This window comes from Zootoca vivipara, chromosome 6 (genome assembly GCF_965207765.1).
Source record: "Zootoca vivipara chromosome 6, rZooViv2.hap1.1, whole genome shotgun sequence".
In the NCBI taxonomy this organism is placed as follows: domain Eukaryota; kingdom Metazoa; phylum Chordata; class Lepidosauria; order Squamata; family Lacertidae; genus Zootoca; species Zootoca vivipara.
In genome coordinates, this window is record NC_142589.1 from 4,694,766 (window position 1) to 4,706,512 (window position 11,747).

Consider the following 11,747-nt stretch of genomic DNA (forward strand, 5'->3'; position numbering starts at 1 on the left):
CTGGGATTAATCAGCTTAGAGCAGGCATCCCCAAACTGCGGCCCTCCAGATGTTTTGGCCTACAACTCCCATGATCCCTAGCTAACAAGACCAGTGGTCGGGGAAGATGGGAATTGTAGTCCAAAACATCTGGAGGGCCGAAGTTTGGGGATGCCTGGATTAGAGAGACCCATTCATTCCTGCTGTGAGGGCCGGGCTGAGAACCTGAGCTTCCTTTCCCAGTGCTTGACAATCATGGGATGATGGCAGACAATGGCTGTGCTCGTTTGCCCTTCCGGAAACCCTGCCCAGCTGCTCTCCCAAGCAGTCACTGCAAGGCACCAAGCAGAGGGCACAGCGGAGGAGCTCCCTGCCTGCCCCAGCCTCAATCTGCAGGAGCTGAAAGCCCCTGCCCAAGAGAAGTGAGACTTGTGTTTGGAAAATGACAATTTTCTGTCTAGGAAAAGGCAGCTCCTGAAAGGAGGCCTTCTTTTGGGGGTTTCCAGGAGCCAGAGGGCAGAACAAGAAAAGCCTTTGAATGGCTATGTAAACGACCCAGCAGGGTGCCAGCGAGGAGGAGACAGTCAGCAGCGGCAGCGGCAGGCAGCCCAGCGGAAAAACCATCAGCATGCTCAATTGCCAAGCACAAACACATCCTAAAAGCGGCTGGATTTCTCAAGGGGGTGACCTCATGGAGCAGCACACATAGCTAACTTGGCTTCACCCTGCAGCTGTGGGTAGGCATATCACCAGAGCAGTTTATATTCTGTGCGTGTTTTTTAAAAAATATTCCGCACCAGATGCTCCAAATTCCACACTAAGAAAAGTAGAATTCTCCAACCTGCATTTATTCTGCAACCTCAATAAATAATGTGCATTGTGCAAGTTCTTCTGGAACTTTTGTAGTCTTGTCATTTCACATTCTGGTTTTTAACTACTGGTTCTGGTTTTAGTGGTCACACACGGGTCAAGGATTACCCTTACCAAAACCAGCCACTTTTCAGAAAACGTTACCCACCAAATCTTTCTGCATCCGTAACAGATACAATCCGGCTCCTTTTCAAAGGGGCTGAGATTCTTAGGAAGTCGAAGTCGGTCTGTACGCATCCTGTGTATTTTGTGCACACCTGCAACGCGGGCACCACTCCCTGCATCCTTAGCAACATCAGCGTAGCTGTGCTGCTGAGCCTTCCACACACAGCCTTCCTGCCTTCCTCAGCCGCCCTGGCGTGGAATACAGTGAAGAAGCAACATAAAAAGTGCCTGTTGGATCTGTCCAATGACCCATCTAGTCCAACATCCTGTTCTCACAGTGGCTGAAAGAGTTGCCTGCGGGAAACCAGCAAGTCAGATTTGAGCACAAAAGCCGTCTCCTCGCCTCCTGCGGTTTCCAGCAACTGGTATTCAGAAGCAGTACTTTTGTGCCGCATGCTCATTACAGTGGTACCTTGGTACTCAAACGCCTTGGTACTCAAACGCCAAAGACTGTAAGTGTTCTGGTTTTCAAACGTTTTCGGAAGCCAAACGTCTGACACGGCTGTGGGCTATTGTTTCTGGAGCGCCTGCACCAATCAGAAACTGCACCTTGGTTTTCAAACATTTCAGAAGTCAAACGGACTTCCAGAACAGATTAAGTTTTGTGCATTTGTTTTTGCTATTTATTTCTGGTTTTGAGAACCCCAATCTCTGAACAGTGCAAGATTCTGGGGGTTCTAGGCGCCTAAGCTAGCATGGCTTTGGGAATGAGGCACAGTGAAGATGGTGGTGTCTTTAGGATATATGATTCACACACACACACACACACACACACACACACACACACACACACAACCTTAGCCTACAATGGAGGGGTACACAGCAGTAACAGCCCCAAAAGGTATTGTTTCTCCCATAGCCGCAGCCTAGGATTCAAGCAGAAATCAAACATTGCTCTCAAGCGTTGCTGACTCTCTCCAGCTTTCTGCTTTCCTTCCAGGTCACCTCACTGCAGCTGAACTCTAAACTCTGGTTTTGTCCTTCTAACTCAGGCGTCGACAATGTTTTCCGGCCGTGGGCCGGAGCATTCGCACGGACTCTCGTCTGTGGGCCGGACATGGGGCGCACATGTACAGAAGCGATTTCCAGTGCCACGCTGCCCATGTCCGGAACACCAGAAATGGCTTTTGCGCATGTCCGCAGCTTCTGCGGCTGCACAGACACGATTTCCAGCATTTGTGCAGCCGCAGCCACAATTTCCAGCGCCGCTCAGCGAGTCCCCGCGCCGCACTGGTTTAGCGCCGAGCGGGCAGCTTGGTTCACGGGCGGCCTGTGGGCCAGATAAATGGCCTTCATGGGCCGCATCCAGCCCATGGGCCAGACATTGCCGACCTATGTTCTAACTAACCCTGAGCTGGGGGAGAGGCCCCACCCATTTGTTTCCCCTCATGGCCCATCACCTCAGCACAGGAAATTGGCCTAGCTTATATTTTAAAACTTGCTGGGTTCAGAGGGTAGAAGGGTCTTGAATTAGGGATGCCATATTTCAAAAAGTGAAAATCCAGCCACAAATGTTATTGCACTTTTTGAGCTTTTTTTTGGGGGGGGGGAGAAGAAGAAGAAGAAGAAGAAGAAGAAGAAGAAGAAGAAGAAGAAGAAGAAGAAGAAGAAGAAGAAGAAGAAGAAGAAGTTGTTGTTTTTGGGCTACAGTGGTACCTTGGTTCTGGGACATAATCCATTCCGAAAGACCATTTGACTTCTGAAACGTTAGACAACCGAGGCGCAATGGGCGGTTGGCAAATTCCACTGAGAAAATGGAGAAACGCACCTTGGAAGCTGTTCGACTTCCGAGGCGCATTAGAAAACGAAAGCTTTCACCTCCGGGTTTTCGGCGTTTGAAAGCCGAAACGCTCAACTTCCAAAGCATTTGACAACCAAGGTTCCACTGTATTTTTAAGGAAATTCTACCCGGGAGCTGTTTCTGATGGGGGGTTCCCAGCAATGTCTGGGAAATTCCAGACGTATGGCAACCCTGTCTTGCATACAACCCAGATCACCGCCACCTCATACCAATACTATGACTAATGTAATGCTAATACTAATTACAACAGGATTGACAAATTAGTAGTACAATTAGTGGTGTTCAAGGGACCAGGTCATTCACTTACACACATCTTTCCTGTTTTACAGTGGGAACCAGCGTGGAAAATGTGGCTATATCTTCCTCCCCTGCACTCTTTTGCTATTCCTAGAATCCTTGAATTGTAGCATTGAAAGGGACTGCGAGGGTCACGTAGTAGTCCAGCTCCCTGCAATGCAAGGATCTTTTTGCCCAAGGTGGGGCTTCAATCCATGACCCCAAGATTAAAAATCTCATGTTCTGCTGACAAGCAAGAATACAGCAAAATCTGAGATGCCACAGAGACTCTGCCTTGCTCCTTTTCCCTAAAAGTGAGACTGAGATAGATTAATCGGTTTGAGATTAAAACGTGGGCTGGTCACTGCAGAGAAAGAGACTTGGCCTGGACAGACCCAGGGGCAGATCTACTATGAAACTAATAAAGCTTAAGCTTCAGGACCCCTAATTGCAGGAGGGTCCCAAAAGTGACTTCAGTCCACATTGCTATTTTTTATTTTTTATTTCAGCATCTTAAAAAGCAGAGACATCACCTTGCCGACAAAGGTCCGTATAGTTAAAGCTATGGTTTTCCCAGTAGTGATGTATGGAAGTGAGAGCTGGACCATAAAGAAGGCTGATCGCCGAAGAATTGATGCTTTTGAATTATGGTGCTGGAGGAGACTCTTGAGAGTCCCATGGACTGCAAGAAGATCAAACCTATCAATTCTGAAGGAAATCAGCCCTGAGTGCTCACTGGAAGGACAGATCCTGAAGCTGAGGCTCCAATACTTTGGCCACCTCATGAGAAGAGAAGACTCCCTGGAAAAGACCCTGATGTTGGGAAAGATTGAGGGCACTAGGAGAAGGGGACGACAGAGGACGAGATGGTTGGACAGTGTTCTCGAAGTTACGAACATGAGTTTGACCAAACTGTGGGAGGTAGTGGAAGACAGGAGTGCCTGGCGTGCTATAGTCCATGGGGTCACGAAGAGTCGGACACGACTAAATGACTAAACAACAACATTTTTTATTTAGGTCTAGTTGACTTCAGTTTGAGCCACACAACTCAAAAACTATAAGGTGTAGGAAATTTGTGACTTTGACATGTCAGATAATCCAGTACCGCTATTTTAATCAAAATCTGAGGTGTACTAGTTATTAAAAAATAAATGAATTGTGGTGATCTGTCACAGAACAGTCCCACTTAAGAAGGTAACAGTGGTTCCCCAAGACCTCGTTGCTGGTTGTGAAGGGGCCACCATAACAGTTGAAGCTTCAGGGCCCCAAAAATGTAGGTCCGCCACTGGCCAGCCCAGCCCACTGACCTTTTGCTCTTGCCAACTCTCAGCTTCACTGCCAGCCATCCGAGAAATTGTCCTGTGTGCCCCCGCCTCCTGCCAGCACGTCTAGCCAAACCACGCATGTTTAGGCCTTTTGGAAGATCCTCGTCAAAGAGCCTCTTAATTTTCTTAAGCAGCAGTGTGTGCACAAGGCAGAGGGGGCTCTGGGTGGGCTCAGTTGCCTTGAGACCGTTAAGTGTGGCCCCGAAGCAGCCACCAATTCATGCACTGCGGAAAGTCAATACTTAGCCCACTTCAGATCTCACTGCATAAAGGCCTCTTCAGCAAAGAGTGTTTAATGGGCTTCTGTCTAGTGATGGGCTCAGCGCCATGGGACTGGAGGCAAAACACACTTAGCAGCTGCAAAACATAATCTGCCACCATGTTCTGAGCGTCTCGTTTGAGTTCGTTTGCTCCAAAATGTGAAGGCTAAGCACAGAATAGACAAAGCTCTGCTGGAAACAAGTCACCTCCCTGTAATTTAGACTCTGTGAATATTTGGGGGTGGGGGTGGTTTGGTCCTGACTCCTGTTTGGTGCTGTGCCATCATTTCCTTCCTTCTCCTTTTTCCTGGATTAGTCTCAAGAGGAATCTCTTCCAATCAGAGATCAATGAAACGATGTCACAGTGCTACAAAGCCGATCAGCTTAGGCCATAGCTGCCAAGTCTCCCGTATTCCCTGGGAAATCCCCGTTGTTCCAGCTGTTCCTAGCTGAAAAAGCGGATTTTTTTGTTTCCCCCCGGGTTATTCTGGTGCGCCGGCCATTTTGGAACTGGGCAAAGCAGCATCAAAAGTCACTTCTGAGCATGTTCCCCCCAGTTCCAAAATGGCGGCAGCGCTACTTCCGGTCTGCTACTTCCGGCCCAGTCCCTTATTTCTCCGACAGCAACTTGGCAGGTATGGCTTAGGCTGTGTGATGACACCGCTGAAGACAAGGGAAGGCAACTGGGTGAAGGACAATGGAGGGCAATGTAAACAAAAAAAGAAAAAGGAAAGCCTTTTTGAAAGGAATATCAAAAATTGCTGAAAGGAGTTTACCAAAATTCACCAAAAACTCCGAATAATTTGAGATTAGCCCAAATCCTTATTGCAGATACCTGGGCTGCTTCCAGACCAATGGCTCCTAGGAATACCCAGTCCATTGTAAGCTGCAAGCAGAATTGCACTTGATTTCCCACGCTGTACAGTTAGAAGGTTTGGGTCCCATTTTTGTCATGTTCCGTCCACACCAGGTAGATTTGACACAGGCAATCTGGGTGGGGAACAGGAAGGAAGCTAAACTAAGCAAACATTTATTGTAGCCTTTGCAATGAATTCCATGTTATTGCTTGATTCTTTTTCAAACAATATTTTAATTACCACTAAAATGCTTTTCTAGCTGTCTTTCTCCCCGGTTAAGAAGACTTTTAAAATGTTGTAGTGCTGTGACACTGTAATACTGTTGTTGTTTTTTAAATAAAGAAAACCTCACACAGCCTTTCTTTACATTGCAGAGGTGACCGTAAAGGGTTCTTCCCACATTTGTTTCAGAACACTGAAATGCTATAGCAGTATAATGCCATATTTCAACCAGGGTAAAAAGGTAAAGGGCCCCCTGACCATCAGGTCCAGTCGTGTGCGACTCTGGGGTTGCAGCGCTCATCTCGCTCTATAGGCCGAGGGAGCCGGCATTTGTCCGCAGACAGCTTCCGGGTCATGTGGCCAGCATGACAAAGCTGCTTCTGGCGAACCAGAGCAGCACACGGAAACGCCGTTTACCTTCCCGCTGGAGCGGTCCCTATTTATCTACTTGCACTTGACGTGCTTTCGAACTGCTAGGTGGGCAGGAGCTGGGACCGAGCAACGGGAGCTCACCCTGTTGCAGGGATTCGAACCGCTGACCTTCTGATCAGCAAGCCCTAGACTCTGTGGTTTAACCCACAGTGCCACCTGGGTCCCAGGGAACCACCCCTAATTATATTTTTTAGAAAAAATATTTAGAAGTGGTTTGGTCACGGAGGCTCCCAGCTTCTCTGTTTTCATGCCCACCTCCTCCTCCATCCATCCACCCCTGCAGATGTTCCTGATGGAAAATCCTTGGCGTGAAGGAGACTCCCCTCACATTTCCAGAGTTCACACAACCCCATACCGCCCCCAGACATTAATCACCATCTGCTACAACTCAGACAGATGTTCTCTGCCGATAACAGCACATTCCCCAGACCGTGGGTTGCCCAATTAACCCACAAATACTGATTAGCAACTGTTAACGATAAGTTCTGAGATGGTGTTCAAAGTCACGGGGAGGAAAGAGCAGGAGACCTCAAATGGATGGGTGTCAAGCGATGACTAACACCCTGGAGGCTTTGCTGCACACTTTGCTTTGGCTGAGAGGACAAGCCTCTCATGCATGTTGGCAAAGAGGGATGGGTAGAGTAAGGAGCAAGGCTCCACTGGGTCCTTCTCAGTCAAAGGCAAGGTCCCTCAGATGCCACCAGCCTCCTTGCGCAGAGGGCCAACTCTGAAGAACAACTCCCATCATGCTGTGCTGGCTGCAGCCTGCACCCCACAGGACTGAACCCTTGGTCAGAAAAGGGAGAAGACACAGTAGAAGAAGATGAAGAAGAGTTTGGATTTGATATCCCGCTTTATCACTACCCGAAGGAGTCTCAAAGCGGCTAACATTCTCCTTTTCCTTCCTCCCCCACAACAAACACTCTGTGAGGTGGGTGGGGCTGAAAGACTTCAGAGAAGTGTGACTAGCCCAAGGTCACCCAGCAGCTGCATGTGGAGGAGCGGAGACGCGAACCCGGTTCCCCAGATTAAGAGTCTACCGCTCTTAACCACTACACCACACGGGCTCCTTATAAGTACCTCCTTATTCCCCAACCCTCCAACTGACGGCACACCTAATTAGAAATTACCCCCACCCATGGATTCGAGGTAGCGTGGGTGGTTCCCAGGTTAGCCTGGGTCTGAGGGACGCTGGGGCACAGCCGCATATGCCTTTTTTCTTCTGTATATAGCAACCCCATAGTTTGTTTCACAGATGTTTGCATATAAAAAAGGCTTTTCTTTGAGCACACCTATTATGTGGCTCAGGGGTTATTCAATATGGTGCCTTCCGAATGTTGCTGGACTCCAACTCCCAGCAGCCCCAGAGGTCCAGGATGATGGGAGTTGTAGTCCAATAACTCACTACCACGAAGGTAGATGTGGTATTAGTGGCGCCAAAGATGTTTGTGGAATAATGTGTATATTTTGGCCTGCTCAATGTTGTTATGAATTTGTGGGACGCCAGGAGCAGAGACCTTCCTAAATTCTTAGATTTGGTAAATGTCAGAAATAAACTAATGCTTGGGGTATTAAGGGAAGCTGCCAGATGCTGAATCTAGTAGTGTCAACAAAGACAGGCCAAACCAGTTTTGAAGCAATCAACAAAGAGAGCAGAGTTCTGGGCCATTAAGAATGATTGGCAAGGCAAATATGGCCAGTTGGCAGAGGTTGGAGCCCTCTCTCCCCAGTGAGTAGCAGAGGCAAAGGCCCAATGGTAGCAGACAAAGGGCAGGTTTAGGATTTCAACTTAGGCTTTGAGTCTGTTAGCTGCAAGAAGAAGCAGGGGCAGGACTCCATGTGAGCTGTGGTTGACAGGCTGGAAACAAAGAATGACAGAGGATGGCTTTTTGCTGTCCTTGGAGTCCCCTTAAAGGGGGAAGCCAGACCCTCTTGGAGTCCCCTTTAAGGGGGAAGCCAGACCCGCTTGGGTCTCCATCTAGACACAGTGTCTCTCCATCTAGACACAGTTGTAAATATGTGTAAATAAACCATACTTCATAAAGACACTGCAGTTTCCACCGTGCCTGATTTCTGAAGGAAACACAACCTGGATAAGTACCAGGAACCCCTGAAGTCTCACCCCGCTCGGAGATAGAGGTGGCTTGTAACAATATGATTGCTGTGAGGATTGAGAGCCAATCTCCTCTCACCTGCTCTGCAGATAGAAGGCCTCTGAATGCCAGATCAGGAGCAAGAGAGGGGCTGGGGCACTCCTGTCCCACAGGTGGAGGAAGAGTGTGGGGGGGAGCACCTCGCCCCCAGCAGTGCAATCCCAGTGGGGTGCTATCGTGGCTGCCCCCCCTGGGCGCCTAGCCCCCACAAGCAGTGCACCTTGCCCCTGCCTGCTCTCCGCCCCCCAGTGCCGGAGCATGAAGCTCCGCCACTGTCCTGTCCTGCTTGCGAGCTCTTCAGAGATTTCTTGTGTATGAATGGAATCCTTCCTGGATGGGCCTGGAATCAAGCAAGGATCTTTTTAGGTTCTATTAAAAGTACTTAAGAGGGTGCAGAAATTCTGAGGCAAACATTCACATTCAAAATGTGGATTCAATCTTTTAAATGGAAATGTTACACTTGCTACCGGAATGGAGGAATTGGAGGCGCTGGTGAGCTTTGAAACTTGGGTGAATCTTTGCAAATATTCATTTTAGGTCTTTGCTTTAGGAAATGCCAGCGGGACGAATAATAAAAGAAAATAATTTTAAATGGCCTGCTGAGCTTTCAAAGGCCACAGTTTTGCACAACTTGAGAGCTTCCTGTGACAGCCGTCGGGGGCCCCTCAGCAGAAAGCACAGAAGGGCCCCCAAATACAGCAGAGCTGTCTTATTGCCACAAGTTGAAATGAAGACACCTTACCATTGAAATAAGCTTCCTTCCCCATCAAGTCTATTAAATCTGGAGTGTCCAGTTACCTACATGCAGCAATGCCTGTCTGTAGCTCACAAGTAAGATACTGTCTAAAGTTCCCTCTCTATCTTAGAAAACTCGTAGCAGAGCAAACTATGGGATTAGGCTGCCCCCTTCTGGCTGCCATGTGTATTCCTGTTAATGTAGCATATGAACATTGCCTGCTACAGTCAAAGCTGGAAGCAAAAGAAACAAGAGTGGTTTTCATTCATAAAAATAATCAAAAACAGAGTACAGTGGTACCTCGGGTTACAGACGCGTCAGCTTACAAACTCCGCTAACCAGGAAGTGGTTGCTCCAGTTTAATAACTTTGTCCCAGGATAAGAAGAGAAATCGTGCGCCAGCGGCATGACAGCAGCAAGGGACCCTATTAGCGAAAGCACGCCTCAGGTTAAGAACCGTTTCAGGTTAAGAACGGACCTCTGGAACGAGTTAAGTTCTTAACCCGAGGTACCACTGTAGTGTTGAAGTCCACAAAATAAAGCAGAGTTTTGCCATGATATGCACGTTTTCTTTTTGATGTTTGCTTCCTTCGAGTTTAAAAAGTGAGTTCCAGGGACACTGCAATTATTTAAAGCATATTGAAATGGATTCTTTCTGTCACCAGTTCTGATCCCGATGCTGAAAATGCGACCCAGCGACTCACCAAGGCCACCTGTAATTGATAATGAGGAGCATGTAATTGATCGATGGGAGAAACATGTATTGAGTTGTGCACACAAACTTTAGGCTTCTCTCCCTTCAAGGAACTTGGCAGTGTCCACGCCCCCACCCCCCGGAAGGAAAGTGAAGGAGGAGACATTTGGTGGTAAAAGGGAAGCCTCCCTCCCTCCCCAGGGCTAAGTTCCTGACCACCTCTGGCTATTCCTCCGGCCCTCCTATGTCTCTGGTTCTTATGGAGCAGGCTTCCTCAACCTCAGCCCTCCAGATACTTTGAGACTACAAAGCATCCTGCTAGCTATGGATCATGGGAGTTGTAGGCCAAAAACATCTGGAGGGCCGAGGTTGAAGAAGCCTGTTATGGAGGTTGAGAAAAGGGTGGAACAATCAATGCACTTCTTGGGTGGGTGGGTGTTATTTTTTTTTTTAATGTATCAGGCTGCTCAACCTTGCTGTGAACCTGGCCCCTGGGACATATACACTGATATATGGTTGTTCTTCTCTGACTCTTAGCACCGAAAGCTGAACTGCCACCCCGAGGACTGAAAGCCCCAGTGCGTTGTGCTTCCACTCTGCCCTCTCTCCACAATCCCCAAACCTTCATCAGATGCACCGGACTACCATCTGTGAAAGCCGGTGCCACAAACCTCTTTGTTGTTTCAGCATCTCTGAGGAGCTTCCCATAAGAATAGCTAACGGAATTGCTCCAGGCATTTCTAAAAAGCAGAAATTGCAGAAGTTAACTGCATCAAATAGGGGAGGCAAAATTCATCCCTGGGAGAATCCCATTAAGTGCCACCTCCAGCAAATGTTTTCCTTAGCATAGCTGCAAGCAGAGAAAAACTGACAACTTTTTGAAATGAATTTCATGTTCAGAATCATTTGATGGTTCACTGTGAGCCAGCTGATAAGCCTGTTGCTTAGCCTGCAGATAAAATCATTCCGGATTCATGAATCTGCCCAGGACCCCCCTCACACACGCAAATAAATCTCACTGCAGCCAACTAAAGACAACCAACCCTACCCTGTCCCCCAGCCTCTCTCATTAGCAAGGAAATATAATAAAGCAGTGGTTTTCAACCAGTGTGCTGTGGCACCCTGGGGTGCCATGAATGTCAGGGGTGCCATGGGCAACACTGGCCTCTGTCCCTCTTTCCTTCCCTCCCTCCTCTGTGTCTCTGCCTCCCAAAGATTTGCACAGCTGTTTTGTTACAGCAGCCCTGGCGACAAGCTCCCCAGGTGAATGTTGCCTCTGGGGGTGCTTCCCAGGGGGTGCTTCCCAGGCCCCTGTGGGGCAGTGTGAGGACGCACCTCTCTTTGGGGAAGGGGGCACAGCTCAGAGATGAAGGGTGGCAGCAACCTCTCATGGAAAGGGGAGAGGAGGCTGAGGGAACACTCCCCAAGGGAGGGTGTTCAAAAAAGGGTGAGGGGCTGCCAGCTCCGCAGGCAAGGGGCGGGTCCCATAGGGATGCTGCAGAAAGAAGGCAGTTGGTTAAGGGAGCCATGGATCCAAAAAGGTTGAAAACCTCTAATAAAGGAATAGAAAGAGAATCTACCCAAAGGACACTGACATAAAAACCCCCACATATACACAAAGTATTACTACCACCCCTCTCCCGCTGCTTCTTCTTCCCGAACCTCATTCTGTACACGCTCCACAACCTGAAAAAGAGACAATGCCCATACTTTTGTAAACCAAGAAAATCTTTAATAAAATTAAACAAACAAGACCAAATCTGCTCAAGACTCATTCCCATTAAAAGCCTTTCCTCTCTGGCTTTGCAAATGCTGGGAGAGATCAACTCATTTCCATCTCAAATTCTAACACTTTGTTTTCTGACTCTTCCTGCATGTTTACATCTCTGGGTCACCAAATGGCATCCAGCAGCCGTTACCTCACTAGCAGCAAGCACAAGGCTGTGGTGAGACCAAGACTAGGGTCACATCCAGACC